We start from the raw sequence: 16,723 nt of genomic DNA on the forward strand, positions 1-16,723 counted from the left end.
GTCCACATATAGGACAATCACTACAGACTTTTTACCATCCCTGTAAACATACAAGTTAGCATCCGAGGCACATCTTTTGAAGTTTAGGTTTAAAAAGAACCTATCTATCCGCTGGTACCATGCTCTGGGGGCTTGTTTCAGCCCATACAATGCCTTCTTCAGTTTACACACTTTGTTCTCAGAATGGGGGGCCTCAAACCCTGGTGGCTGAGGCACGTACACCTCCTCCTTGAGGTCACCATTTAAGAACGCTGACTTAACATCCATTTGGTACACTGGCCACTTCTTGTGGGCAGCCACTGCAAGTACCGTGCGGATAGTGGTCATTCTGGCAGTTGGGGCAAATGACTCTTGAAAATCAAACCCTTCAACTTGTGAAAATCCTTGGGCAACCAGTCTAGCTTTGTACTTTTCTAAGGTACCATCAGCCTTGTACTTTACCTTCCAGATCTACTTGGTGCCAATAACCTTCCGCTTTGCTGGTCGATCCACTAGCTCCCAAGTGTCATTCTTCATTATGCTGTCATACTCCGCTTGCATAGCAGCCTTCCATGATGGATCTGCAAGTGCTTCTTCTAAGTCAATTGGCTCCTTTACTTCTCTCATAATCTCAACCATCAAGGCCATATTGACTATGTGAGCAGAAGCCCTCCTTTGCTCCTCTATTCTCTGAGACCTCCTTGGTCTGTCTGCCTTCTCCTCAACAGATGTAGGCATAGGATTATTGTGGTCATAGAGCTGCTTCACCCAGCGCAGCAATGGCTTTTCTAGTGGGGTGATGTCAGGTTGGTGAACTTTTTCCTCATCATCTGAAGATGATGCTTCCTCCTCCTTAAGGATAGGGATAGCTCTCGGGACAGGATCATAGTGGACTACTTCTTCGCTTGATGATAAAGTGGAAGAACTTGCCTTCTCCTCCTCCACTGTATGCGGCTCCTCCTTGAACACCACATCACGGCTCGCAATGATCTTCTTTGCCTCTTGGTCATATAATTTGTAAGCCTTCTGCTCATCACTATAACCCAAGAAGATACATTTTCTGCTTTTTGGTTGTAACTTGTTTCTCTTCTCATCTGGAACATGTGCATAACATTCACATCCAAAAATTCTGAAATGTGAGACAGATGGTTTCTTACCAGTGTAAGCCTCATGAGGTGGTTTTCCCTTGAGAGCCTTTGTATAGCTCCGATTTAGAATGTAGACTGCAATATTAACAGCTTCAGCCCAAAAATGGTTAGGCAATCCCTTGCCCTTTAGCATGCATCTTGCCATCTCCACAATGGTGCGATTCCTGCGTTCCACAACACCGTTCTGCTGAGGTGTGTGAGGCGTCGTCAATTGACGCTTGATCCCTTTGCTCTTGCAAAAGCCTTAAAACTCCTTTGAGTTGAACTCACCACCACCATCTGTTCTAAATTTCTTCACACTTTTCCCTGTTTCATTCTCAACAAGTATTAGCCATTCTTTAAACTTACCAAAAGCTTGAGCCTTATCTCGAAGGAAGTACATCCACATCTTCCTACTGTAGTCGTCGACAATCAACATAAAATAAGAAGATCCCCCCAAGGCCTGTGTAGGCATCTTACCACACAAGTCAGCATGCACCAACTCTAGAGGAGCCTGTGCTCTATTCTTGCTTTCTTGTGGAAATTCCTTTCTTTGTTGCTTGCCCATCATACAAGCTTCACATGGTTCCTTCAATTCAGTTATTGTAGGTAGGTGAGCAACCATACCTTGCTTTTGCATCTCCTTCAATACTGCAAATCCGATGTGTCCAAACCTTTCGTGCCAAAGCTTACTTGTGCCCACTCCAGCGGTGGCTGTAAGAGCACTTAGCTCATACAGGTTGTTCCTTCTTTCTCCTTTGCCAACAATTGTGCCAGCACTATCAATAATTTCTGCACCTGTCTTCTTGAACCTCACTTCATGACCAAGATCAGTTATGGCAGCAATTGATAAGAGATTTCTCCTGATTTGGAGAACATACAACACATTTGAAAGCTTTTTGACTTCACCATTTACAGCAACAAAAGAAATAGTACCTGTGCCCGCAGTAGGGCATTTAGCATCATTTCCAACCGTCACAGTGATGGATTCTTGTAGAGGCTGCATAGAACTGTATAGACCTTTCTTGTTGGTCATGTGACGGGAGGCCCCACTATCCAACACCCAAGAGTCAGTGGTAGATTCTTCTTGCGCCGAGGAGCACACTTCCTCAATGGTCGCCATGAATAATTCCAACTCTGCTTCAGCCGTATTGGCTGTCTCTTTCCCTTTACTTTTAAGGGTACCATTCTTTTCATCTACCTTCTTGACACGACAATCTGCAATTGCATGTCCTTTCTTCTTACAATAGAAGCACTCTCCTTGAAACTTCTTCTTGCCGTCCTTCTTCTTTTTGTCACCATCATTTTTGGTGGAGGAAACACCTTTGCCTTTTGCATTGGCAGAGAATGCAGCATCTCCATTGTTGCTTCCTTCTCGGGCTTTCAGCCTCAACTCCTCCTCCATTAATAATGCACAAAACTCCTCAAAAGTCAAAGCTTGAGGTCTCACCTGAGTATTAAGGGCAGTTACTAGTCCATCAAACTTTTGTGGACAAATCCAAAGACACCTCCGAGCTAGCTCTTCGCTAGTCTTTTGTATCCCAGCACCAGCCATCTGGTCGCACAGATTCTTAATCCGAGTGATGAATGCTTCAACCGTCTCTCCTTCAGCAAACTTCTCCACTGCTAGTTGATTCTCCAAGTTTTGAATCCTTGTTTGGTTTCGTGTTTCATACTGACTCCTTAGTACATTCCAAGCATCTGACGCTTTGGTTGTATGTTGAATCAGAGTCAAAACACTGTCAGAACAGCTTTAACTAAGGCACACAATGCATCTGCATTCCTTCGTTTCCAAGCTCGTAGAAGATCTGCATTCGGAGGAATCATCACACTAGGATTTGATGGGTCGGGGGTAGGCTGTGGTTTTGCGTCAGTCCCCAGCACAGTCTCTAGAAGCTCATAAGAATCAAGGATAGTTGTAATTTTGAACTTCCACAAGGTGTAGTTTGTACCATCTAACTTGTCTTCGCTGAAGGTTGGTGGACGAATCCTCAGTGTTTGAATAGCTGGTACAGCAGCACCACCTCCTGCACAGCTTCCTGATGCGCCAGAACCGCTTCTCGGAGTCGACATAGTTTCTCTTTGCTGTTGAAGCCTTTGCCTCTTGCACGCTCTCCGATCTCTAGAGCCCCCTAGGCTCTGATACCATGTAAAATATTACACGGCGCAGCGAACAGAATCTGAGAAAGAGATAGAGAGTACACAACAGATAAGAGGAGAATCAGTAAATTCTTTAACTCCAAACAACTGATACAAAGATAGCTCTGTCCACCCGTGCGCTTCCACTGTGTGAAGCTTAGATGGCGATCTAGATAGAAGATAGGTGAAGAGCTTAAGGCTAGCTGTAACAACAACTCTGACTGGGTGAAAGATGAGTGAGTGATGGCTGCGAAGGGGTTTAGCTTTTATAGCCCGCGAAGGTCGTTAGGTCGGCCTGCTGACCGACCTACCATATGAGCCTCCACTAGTCGGCCAGGGAATATTCCAGGGAATATTCCCTTTACCATCGGGCTGGGGCCGCTGGCCCCCCTGGGACCCCCCAGCCAGGGGCCGCTTCCGCAGCCCCCGGACCCCACAATAGGGGCCCCTTTTAACTCCCTTACACCGCAACTCGATGCAATGTGCCTCGAGTTGCTACCAGCTTAATCACTCCGTTTAACCCAAAGATTAGACCCACAATGGTCACCTTTTTGCCATCCGGTCACATAGACCTCATCTGATATTCAAGTCAGGACTCCACCAATGTCCGGGCTCACACTTGGCTTCTCCTCATAATGGGGGCCTTACAACTTTGAGCACCATGGATCATTGGTAGCACCTAATGAGGGTGGGGCATTGATCATATCTAACAGATAGAAGAGAAGAAAAAGAATAGACAGTAGGTACGCAAGATAAAGACAAAGCACAATGAATCAAAGCACTATGTATTGATAGAATCTGAGAAGATAAACAAATTCCTTGTCTGGCACTACTCAGAAGCAATCTCCTAGCATTAGATCTCTGGAGCTCCCTTGCAAACCAAAAACGTGCACCAAACACTTGATTCTTTTCTACTTCTCAGACCATAAATCTGATGGTTGCGTTGGCTATAAAAGGGGGGTAAAACCCTAGGATGCCTACTCATAAATCTTCCAAATTACTCCTCCTTCTCCGAGTTCAGAGTGCTATTTTCTACCTGTAAATTGTGATCACACGTCAAATCATATGAAGAAAGGGAACTAAATAATTGAAAAATGGAAAAATACTTGTTACTAAGGAAATATTTGCTGCCTGTAAATTGTGATCACAGGTCAAATCATATGAAGAAAGGGAATTAAATAATTGAGAAATGGAAAAATACTTGTGATTACACGTCAAATCATATGAAGAAAGGGAATTAAATAATTGAGAATGAAAAAATACTTGCTACTAAGGAAAAGTGATTTATGAAGAAGATCATGGGGAGCCATAGGAAGTAGGATGGATGAAGAGGGGATCAACAAGAGACTATTATCTGTGGCCCAGGTTAGATTTTACATTATGCAAAAGTGTTGTTTATGTGCAGATAATGGCAAAGTTTTATGTCAGCCCCAAATTCAGGCATATTATTTGATGACACATTCCCTTTTAAAAAAACCACTAAATAGTGCTTACATTTTGGTCTAAGGCTTTTCAATAAAAAATATTTTTATCTAAACATTTTGGTCCCTACAACAAGACCTTTTGCATCACGATTGGCCTATTCTCACTAATGAGAAACAAAAGAGAAAACCCCCTTAGAGTAGGTTTTGTTCACGTTGGCCTTCGGGAGGTCTAGCGCCATTAGGAACACTGCCTCAGTCAGTATTTTGTGCTCACTGATATACTGCCTCAGTTGGCGATCTATACTCAGTCATCCATCTTTTAGCCTGATGATTTTTGAAAAGATCAGTACCTAAATTATAGTCACAAACATCTTTATTTCAAATGCATTATACTTAAACTTCTAATAGGATTATTTCGAAGACAAATATTTTCTTTCCAAAAATTAATAACATTGAGACAAATTAGCATAAGTGGTAAAATTGACGTAATTGGTGATACTTAATTACATCAAGACAAATTAACATAAGTGGCAAAATTAGCATATGTGGCAACACCTTCCAATAGTCTTCCTGGATTTCCCTTCCTTAAGGGATTAGTTTGGACTGAATCTAAGCAAGAATTTCATACTTGAGGATAACTCCCTTGGATTTTTGTGGGTCTTGCAATAAAAGAAAATCTTGGTTAGTTTATTTAGAATAGTATCCTTTGGCAATTTAATCTCAAGGTCTTTTATATATCGAGGATTAGTGTTCGTGTGATTACCCATTAGAGATTTTGTTCGATCAACACAAATATAAAAAATATTAAACCTTTTAGGGATAGAGTATCTTCCTTGTACTCACTTAGGTTCATCTTGTACAGACCCAAGTTACCCCCTTGGAATTCGCGGTTAAGAATAGCACTCTGACTATCACAGTGGAGGACATGAACCTCAGTAATCCCAAGCTTAGCAACCAAACGTGACAGCCATAAGACCTCTTTGCATGCCTTAGGTGGCAGTCACATACTTTGCCTTCGTAGTAGACAGTGCAACACACTTCTATAGCCTGGATATCCAAGAGACAGATTCCCCTATGAAGTTAAACACATACCCTATATTGGACTTCCTCCAATCTGCATGTCCAACATAGTCTCATCACAGTTTGCATATGTAAAGCCAATGATAGATGCCTTCTGCTTACCAAAGCAGATGCACAAATCCTTTGTCCCCTTGAGGTATCTCATAATATCTTTCACTTCTTCCTAATGCTTCTTGCCAAAGTTTTCCATGTACCTGCTAACCACTTCCACTGCAAAGGAAATGTCAGGACATGTAGCAACCATAACATATATCAAACTACCAACGATTGAAGCATATGGAATCTTGGCCATTTCAGCCTTCTCATCATTAGATGTAGGGCTGTCCTTTGCACTGAGTTTCACATATGGAGGCAATGGAACTTCGATTGCTTTTCCCCCCCTCCATATTGAAACATTGTAAAATCTTGGATACATACTCCAACTGAGATAGATAGAGTAACCCCTTTGATCTATCTTTGAGTATCTACATCCCAAGAATGTGATTGGCATCACCAAGATCCTTCATGTCAAAGCTGCCATGAAGACTTTGCTTCAATGAATCCAAGGCATAAGTATCCTTGCCAACAATTAGCATGCCATCAACATACAAAACCAAAATGATGAGGCTGCCATTTGCTACCTTCTTGGTGTACAAGCAGTGATCAACTTGACTTCTGTGAAAGCCCTAAAACTACATGAAAGTATCAAACTTATGATACCATTCCCTTGGTGCCTGTTTCAGCCCATACAAACTTTGTTTCAATTTACAGATAATTTTCTCTTTACCTTTAGCAACAAAACCCTCAGGTTGTTGCATATATATGTCCTCATAACACAATATTAATGAGTTTGGGAATCTCCCAATTCTCATTTTTTGAATACTAAAAAGGTGGCACCCAGATAACATGCCCATAAGTGTCTCAAAACCATATGATATGACCTATCATTGGAAAGTTCTTGAAAAATGGAATCTATTGAGCTATAGAGCACTCAATTTGGAGTTATAGTGTTTAAGTTATGACAAATCCAAATATTTGACCATGTGGCCCAAACTTATGGGAAATTCCCATATTCCCCAATATGGTGTTTCATGCAGATCACCATGTAAAAATGCAGTCTTTACATCCATCTGCGTGAGCTCCATATCCTCAGCTACAAAGAAGCCCAAAATGGTTCTCAAGGTAGTCATCTTGACTACAGGAGAGCAAATCTCATCAAAGTCAATTCCATGTTCCTGCTTGTACCCCTTTTGCTTTGTACTTTGGTGAGGAACCAGAAGTGACCTTCATCTTGTAAACCCACTTGCATGGAAGAGTTTTCTGCCCTTTAGGTAGCTGCACAAAGTCCCAAGTACCATTCTTATCAAGTGATTCCATTTCTGATAGCATGGCCTCGAACCACTTCTTGCTGTTCGGTCTAGTCATTGCTTCCTTGAAGGATGATGACTCACCACAATCTATCAATATGACATAATCTACAACATACTGCGCACCAGGAACAAACTTGTTAGGTGGTCTCGATGGTCGAGTCGACCTACAGAGTGAAGGCTTAGCATTTGCTAGCTGTTGGGCTGGCAAATTTGCATTTACAGGTTGTTGTCTTGAAATATAGACTTGTAATTCTGCATGTACAGCTTACTGTCTTGAAATTTTAGCATGTTGTTCTAACAATTCAGGCTGTCCTAACTGCATGTTTTCAGGATGTTACTGTGGTGTATCATGGGCAATACCTTGATGGTCATTTCTAGTACAATTTCCTACATTTTCAAGAGTATTTATAGCAGGTATACACTACTATCCTTCTGGGCACAAATGACTCTCTAAAAGGTACATCCTCCTTGAAAACAACCCTCTTGACTTCCTCAGTCTTCTCAGGCTGCTTATGCATGCGATCTTCAAAGAAGATGACATTATTGTTGCATACTATCTTTCTTTTCTCGGGATCCCAAAGTCTATACCCCATCTCACCCTCATCACCGTATCCTAGGAATATGTATTTATAGGACTTTGGTTCCATTTTGCTGCATTCTTCTTTCCGTATGTGCACAAAAGCCTCGTAGCCAAACACTCGCAAATGAGCATAAGAAGGTGGCTTGCCGGCCACTATTCCTAAGGGACTCTCCCCCCCAAAGACCTGTTCACTTGTTGATTAGATGAATGGCTATCACAACACCCTTTTCCCAAAAGCCATGGGGTAATGTAGCATGAGACATCATCGTATGGTCCAATTCATGCGCTTTGCAACTCCATTTTGGGGTGGATTATGAGGGGCATCCCTTTGCTGTCATAAAATGCCTAAAAGGCTTTGGACATATACTCCCCACCATTGTCAAAGTGAAGACACTTAAGTGTCTTATCAGTTTGATTCTCAACTAATGCCAATAATTTTTGAAACCTGTCAAGCACTTTGTCCTTGCTTTAATAGGGTAAACCCATACCTTTCAAGTAGCATCATCAACAAATGTGACAAAGTATTTCTTTTCTCCTAGAGATAACCCTAATATCTGACATACATGGGAATATACTAGCTCTATAGGCAAAGATTTCAATGAAAGAGACTTTTTATGAGATGTCTGCGCATTCTCACCATAAACACAATGATCATAGTGCTCAAAATTAGCATAAAGACAAGGCAAGTAACCCAAATGAGAAAGTACTTTCATTCCTGTTTGACTCATGTGTCCCAACTAGCCATGCCACAAGGACATACTTGGCTACTCGGTCATGGAAAAAACATGATCATGCACACTAGATACATGAAGTGGATACACAGTATCACTCTTGCAACCTCTAGCAATAACCCTAGATTCCTTACAGATCTTCCATTTCCCATCACCAAAGGTGGTATGAAAACCATCATCATCTAGTTATCCAGTACTAATCAAGCTCTTCTTGAGCTGCAGTACATGCCTTACATTCTGAAGAGTGAAGACATATCCATGCTGAAACTGCAATTGCACATTGCCAATGCCTGCAATGCCACATGCATAATTGTCCCCAAGATGGGCAACACCATGTCGACCTCTTGTATAGTTTGTAAACCACTCACAATGAGGGGTGACATGAAAAGAGGCACTTGAATCCAAAATCCAAGTGTGCATGTCATCATCCGTATCGACTATTAAAGCATGTGCATTGAAACATGAAGAGATAAAGAGTACATCATTCCCATTGTCGCTCTCATGAGACTGACTGCATTCACCTCTTTGATCTTTACACCACTTTTCTTAGCAGGTCTTTCTTCTCTTCCTTATTGTCATCCGTAAGATCTTGTAGTATCCTCTTTCATACACAAATCCATGAGTTTCTTCAACCAGTAGACTTTACTTTTGTAGCACTCTTCTAGGTATACAATTCTTCCAATCACTTCCAAATGTCATAAGCAGAATCCAATGCTTCAATGTTAAACAACAAGGCATCAGAAATCGATAGCTCAATGGTCGAGCGTGCAAGCTCATTCAGCTCATCCCAGACATCCTGCTCTACATCAACTGGTTTTGTTCCCTTTGCTTTAACCGGCCTTACTTGCTTCTTCTACAATAAGATATTATAGCACTGCTTTTGCCAAACTGCAAAGTTGTGTGCTCCTTCAAGTTTCTTGATATGCGTAAGATGATTGTCACTGCTGCTAGCCATGATTCACAACCAAATATCTGTATGACAGTAAATGATAGCTAATGCCAAGCAATGAAAGCTCCAAAATCCACTTAGTAGTATATTAGGAATATCCCCAAGTATGTACATCCAAAACATACATCAGTTCATTGCCCAAAATGCCTCAAAATCATTCAATTATAGTAAACATACCAATTTCCTGACAAAAACAGACTGCAGTCCTGAAATTCTTGACAATACAAGTGGTTGTCTTGCAATTCAGGAGTGCAGTCCTGAAATTCCTGACAATATAGGTGACTATCCTGCAATTCAGGAGTGCAGTCCCAGAAATTCCTGACAATACAGGTGATTGTCCTACAATTCAAGAAACTGTCGTGAATGTACAACAATAGACTTGTAAGTAAAGTTGATTAAAAAAATGAGCAAGACATAATGCATACACATTCAAAATGTCATTCAGCCTTGTTATTCTGACAGTCAAGTCTCTATCAAAACTGAGTGAAATCTCAGTTAAAATCAGTCCAAATGCACTTCAATACATAGGCATATCATTCCTCAGTATCTTGACATCACTTGAGCATGTATACACATCAATATGCATATCCAAGAACCAATGTCATTAAAGGACAGAGAGCTGCTTATAAAGTGCAGGCTGTGGATTATGTATTCCAGCCACAAGCACGTCTACAAACTGAGCCAAATCCTTGCAAAGATTAGCTCAAAATGGCCTCAAGATAATACCACATGATTCCCAAAGCATCGAGCATCAAGATATCCAATAGCCATCAAATGAGCATCAATCTCAAGAGAGCAGGTGCTGTCCTATTTGTTACAGATCTAAATACTATGTATTTTAGACTTGAAGCTGAATGTATATTAGTCCCAAGTGTAATATTACACTTCAATGCTCAATGCTAAGCATTAGATGCAAAGTCTAGAGTGCAACCATGATGCCAAATGAAGAGGAGCAGCTATTGTAGGTCCTAATCATGTTGAAAAGCTAGATCTGCATACTCATGCTGATGATGCCTTCAGTCTTGAAGGGATTAAAATGTTGGTCCAAGTGTTGGAGATGATGGGGAGGGTCCCCAAGTGGCCAACGATGGTTGCCAACAAGCTCAAATGAAGGGAAAAGCTTCAAGCTTCAAGAAGAAGCTTCAAACCTTGCTGCCCTGCATGCATGCTCTTCACAATGAACTCTTCTTAAACTTCAAGCTCTTGCACATGAAGAAATGCCAAGCTCTTGATTGCTTGAACCAAGCTCTGATACCAGTTTGTTGAGTTAGCTGCAATGGAGCTTCTATGTAGAGATGCAGGTTGAGAGCGAGAGAAGAGATAGAGACACATGATTTGTGTTACTGAAGAGTGTACCTCAATAATGATTTTACATAGGTATATGCACTATGTATAGCCTGGCCCTTACGGGTGGACATGGGAACTGCCCTTTATCCCAACATCTTGCCTTATAGCTTTCACTTGCTGATCCATTTCTTCCAGCATTTGCCTAGATGCTTCTACCCATAGGGTAGGATTATAAAAATTTAATGGTGTAAGACAATCTTGCCTATATAGTGCTTGAAAAGGAGTCATTTGAACACTTTGATGGTATGATGCATTGTAGGAAAATTCGCTTTGATGGTATGATGCATTGTAGGAAAATTCGACTAAGGGTAGGTATTGGATTCACCATTTGGGTTCCCTATTACAATAAGCCCTTAGTATGTCCTTAATAACTTGGTTGACCCGCTCTGTTTAACCATCGATTTGGGGATGGTAAGTAGTACTGAAGCATAACTGGGTTCCTAGAGCTTCAAACAAACTCTTCCAATAGTTTGGGATGAGAGAGAATCGCAGTTGTTGATGATTCTTTGGGGTAATCCATGTAACGTAAAAATTTCCTTAATGAAAATCCTGCAATATCAGAAGCCTTGTAATTGGTTTTTACAGGAATAAGGTGTGTAAATTTTGTTAGCATATCAATGACTACCATTATGGAGTTATATCCTTCTTGTACTAAGGGTAATCCAACTATGAAGTCCATGCTGATATACTCCCATTTCATTTGAGGGATGTCAAGTAGCTAGAGCTTTCTTGGCAACTTGACAAACTTGGTCTTAATTTGATGACAGTTTAGGTATTCGGTGACATAATTGAGTACATCATCCTTGAGTCTTTTGTAATAGAAGCTTCTTTTGACTGTACTAAGAGTCTTAGTATAACCAGGATGGCTTGAAAATGGGGAATCATGAGCTTCCCAGAGTATTTTCCTCTTGAGTTCTTGACTTTTGCAGGAATACGTAGTCTTGTCCTATAATAGGCAAGCTCCTCGTTTATGGAAAAATCTTGATACTTAGTCTTGAGTTTTGGGTTTGAATCCTTGATGGAAATTTCTCTTAACAAGTTCTGATAGCTTGGATCCTTCATTGCCTCTTCTTTAACCATTTCTATGAGAGGGTTAGTGGGCATTGAAATCATTGTGGCAAGAGTTCCAACCCTAGAGGATTCTTCTAAGATTAGAGAATTAAGGAATGATTTATGGCTTAGGGCATCTGCAATCACATTCTCCTTGCATGTTCTATCCTTGATTTCAAAGTCAAATTATTACAAGGTCTCAATCCATCGGCATTGTCTCATATTGAGATTTGGCCAAGTAAAAATCCACATTAGGCTCTTATGATTAGTGACTAGAGAATACCTATCACCAAGCAGGTAATGCCTTTATAGTTTAAAGGCATGAATTACAACAAGTAACTCTAGGTCATGTGTGACATAGTTTCTTTCGTGGATCTTTAATTTTCTTGAAGCATAGGCTGCTGGATGTCCTTCTTGCATAAGCACACAACCCAAAGCAAGAGAGCTTGCATCAGTTATGACTTCAAATTCTTTGCTGAGGTCAGGTAGCCTTAGGATAGGGGCGGTCACCAAACTTTGCTTAAGCTTCTCAAAGCTAGATTGTTCAGCACACGTCCATGTAATGGAGACCTAATTTTTGAGAAGGTCAGTGAGAGGTGCGGCGATCGAGGCATAGTCTTGAATGAAGATTCTATACCAGTCTGTTAGCCCTAGAAAGCTTCGCACTTCTTTGACTGTTGTCGGGGGTGGCCAATCTTGTACACCTTGGACTTTGGCAAGATCCAGTGAAATGCCATTTGCCGATATTATGAATCCTAGATATTCAATCTACTTCTTCAACAAGAAATCACATTTCTTCTTTTTAGCATATAGTTTGTGGGCCCTCATTGTTTCAAGAATTGTTCATAGCTATGGTTCACAATCTTCCATAGATTTTATCCATGTTTTTGCTTCAATTCAAATGTCCCTTCCTTTACCGTCAAACTCCAGTGGTTTGTATTGATTGAGAAGAAATTTCTTCTCTTGAGCTTTCATAGTATTGAGATTCGGGGTGACGTTCTAAGAATTATGCAATTTTATGATCAAAATTCTTTCCAACCATATTCAGAAAAAAAATATGTTTACTTGCTTACTCTACCTCATTAATTTAGGAGGAAAATTATGTACTATTTGTCCTTTCGATAATCATTAGGGTTTATACTTCAAAAGAGAGTTTTGATTTTTTAATCAGGAAAAAAGTCTATCTACTATTTTTGATTTATCAAGGAGACAAATGGATGGAAAAAAATAATTCTTTACATCAATAGCAAGGGAATACATTATTCGAGTAGTTTGGGAGCTCATATTATTCTTGGAAAAGATTTTTCTACCACCATCTAGACATGGCATTGCAATACATCTATCACATAGTAATTAGGATTCCGAGAATAAATATCCATAAATCTATATTTAAGAGGAAGATCAGGTAATCCATCTTTCTTGTAGTTGCACCAATTGGAGTATCCTACAACCGTGACTCGATCATCCGGTATAACCCTTGTAACCTCCTCATAGATGTACTAGTTTATTTTGACTTGTCGCCCTCTAGTGAACATGTTTGAGTTGACTTTGGCCTCATAGAAGAGATAAATCTTGGCAACCTTATAAAGGCCTTCCATCCACCTTAACCTCTTTAAATTATTCTGGAGGTAAGCAAGATGGTTTGCATCAATGTAACAATACCCTCTACTTAACATCCATCGCCTTTCATAACACATGGGTGAAGGATTATATATTTGATCTAATATCCACATCATTTAGTTTCTCCAGTTGAAGCTAGAGGAGTGCATTGCTGTCATAAACAGAACTTGAAGAATCGTTTCCAAGGTCCATCTTTCTGCCAGAAATCAAGAACATATATCAACAAGAGAAGATTTCATTGTTTAAGGAAATGATATTTTATGTTGTAAATATAACTAGTTTTATTTAATTGTGTTGTATCCTACATCAACGTTGTTATGCCGCTATGTGCACACACTTTGAAAAACTCTAGAGTGCATTGTCATTCAACTTTCTTATTGATTAGAGAACCAATGCCATATTAATCATTAATGTCACTGTCCGTAGTGTGGATGGTTAAAAAATACTAGATTTTTGGATAAGTTTAGTCAATTTTTGATATTTTAGATATTATCTCTTGTAAATATCCAAAAGTTAGAGACAACTTCTAGAATAGGATGACATGTAAGAAAAAGCAAGTGGCTTTCAGCTATTTTGGGAGGATTTTATGTAAAAAGAAGGATTGGCAAAATTGCACGACGCGCTTTCGTGCCGCTATGCATACACCGTGTAAAAAAATCTAGAGTGTGGCTTTCTTATTGATTTAGAGAGCCAATGCCATTTTAGACATTAGTGTTGGTGTCCATGGTTCAAAAATATTATATTTTTGAACAAGTTTTAGCCAATTTTTGATATTTTTGATATTATCTCTTATAAAAATCCATAAAACTGTGGATAACTTCTAGATTAGGATGCCATGTAAAAGAAAGCATGTAGCTTTTAGCCAATTTGAGAGGATTTTATGTAAAAAGAGAGATTGACGAAATCACACAACGCGCGATCGCTATTTTTAGGCAGTGAACAGCACTCCGAAGTGGAAGATGAAGAAGGAGTGATCTGGTAGAATTCTACCAGTGGTAGAATTCTACCAGGTGTCCTGGTATTTTATCCCCTAATGGAAGCATCAAATTGGCGATCTACGCAGCATAGGGGAAGGTATTATTTTACACATGTTTTTGTCTATTAGAGTTTTATCTTCTCATAAGACATTAATAAACTGACAGGCTTCATCTCAGTTAGTATTCTTCTTCATCTTCTATTTCTTTTTGGGAGTATTCTACTATGTCTTCTATTTCTTCAAACCCCTTCTCTTCCATCTACTCCTCTCCCTGAATCTATCTTCACCCTGCTGTCTCTTACCCCCGTGGTGGACTCTCAACACCAAACACATCGACACTGTGTTAGGGGAAGTTTATGCTATCATCAGAGGTGAATTCCAAAAGATATTTGGGCTGATATCTTTAGCCATATTCAGAGAATCAACTATAATATTGTTCTTTTAATTCATTTCTTACTCTATAGAAGACATCTTGTCAAAATATGCAAGTATTATGTGCCCCTATGGCAGGGCAATGTTTGTAGATCAATCATAGATGCTTTAAGTTGAATTAAGAGGAGATTTTCCTCTTATTGCTTGGCTGTGGTAACTTATCCTTATCAGGAACTCAATTTGAAGCTCTCTTGAAGCAAGTCTCTTTGACCTACAAGCATCGAAATAGACTCATAAGATTTTGTTCCTAACAGTCTACATTGAATGTAATCATGCAAAGTTGATTCATGCTATGGCATCATGTATAAATGATGGGATGCATAGTTGTTTATGATACATGATAGCATATTGTACTTAATTTTATAAATTGTGATTGCTCTTATAGTCAAGAAAACAAGCTTGATTTGAGTTAGAACTTATGAGATAATACTCTTGTGATCTTTGCTAAGAACATGCAGTTGGAAGCTCTATCAACATCTTTAAGAACTTGGCTTGAAACCTTCAACTCTTCTCTTATCTTTATCATCTCCGGAGTCTAAGCTCTTGAAACCCCATACATTCTTCTCTCTCAAACCCCTGTGATTGACCATAAAGTACCTCTTGAACCTTCAAACATTCTTTGTAATATACTTATCTCTTGAAGACACATCTCCATCTATCTTGTCCAGTTTTCTTGCCAAACCCCTATGGTCACCTTCAACCCTATGCGCTGCGACATTGGTGAACCTGACATGAAGGTTGGTGTAAGAGAACTCTAAGATGGGGGATTCTTTAGGAAATACTCTATAAGAGTTGGTGCGGATAGTACAACAGACTCAGCAACAACAAATCCAAATGTTACAACAACAACAAGAAAGGAAAGACAAAGAGAAGATTGATTTCACAACTATTGAGGCCCTAGAGAAAGTTGGGCAGGAATTAAACAATTGAATGGTCAAAATGTCTCTATTTTCATTCACTTGTATGTTGAGAAAATGCTCTTCTTTGGTGTATCGCAACATGCATGGAGTCGCCATTTTGCCAGACTAGCCCAGCATGGTCTTCAAGAAAGAATCCATGGTCTTTTTGAGATAGATGAGGATTGGGCTGCATTCAAAAAAGCCCTACGCGAAGAATTCTTCTTAGAAGACTTTGGCCTAATGACGAAGAAAAGTTTCACTGATTGGATTGAGAAACCCAATAAAGGTTTAGCTGCAACAACTTTATACCTTGAGTTTGAAAGTAAATTTGGACAACTTGATGCTGAAGACCAACAAAGTGTGGAAGGTCAGAAGATTGAATTATTCCTTAAGGCTACAGATCCCATTCTGTAAGAGAAGCTGACTTATTGCCTAGAAGATGCTACCTCCAAATTAGGAGTCAAGATTACATGGATAGATGTTATTGATGCAGTTAACATGATTACTCGAAGAGAGCGGATGTGACTAAGATTGGGCTACTTCAACTTCAACAACTCCATTGATGGAGCTTGTTCCACCTTCAAAATCCCCAATTCCTTTGACTAATCAACAACTCTTTTTTCTTCAGTTCCTTCTAAAAATGATGTAATGGATGAACTCATTAAAAGATGAGTGACCTTCATTTGAATCTTATAGAAATTAGTTCCAAGGTGGAGAAGCTGGATGTCAAAGTTGAAGAACGAGGATGATCATCAACTCAAAGACCCATGAGAGAAGGCTATAAGAGGCGCTATATTTGGTGTGATAGCCAACAACATGACAAGAGGGAGTGTTCTGCCTTCCGTGAGGCAGAAGCACAAAAGCTCATCTTTTGGAAAGACGGAAAAATTCATGCAGTCGAAACTGGTCTTCCACTAGAGCCAAATTTTGGCAATGGTGGAATGAAGAAAATATTAGAAGATTTAGCTGTAAAGAATGCCTATGCAACAATTGATGCAGCTACCTATGGGCTGCAAATTGAGCCAACTAAATCAAGTTTGA

Source organism: Lygodium microphyllum, chromosome 8 (genome assembly GCF_053477565.2).
Source record: "Lygodium microphyllum isolate KBCC chromosome 8, Lygodium_microphyllum_v1.1.10, whole genome shotgun sequence".
NCBI lineage: Eukaryota > Viridiplantae > Streptophyta > Polypodiopsida > Schizaeales > Lygodiaceae > Lygodium > Lygodium microphyllum.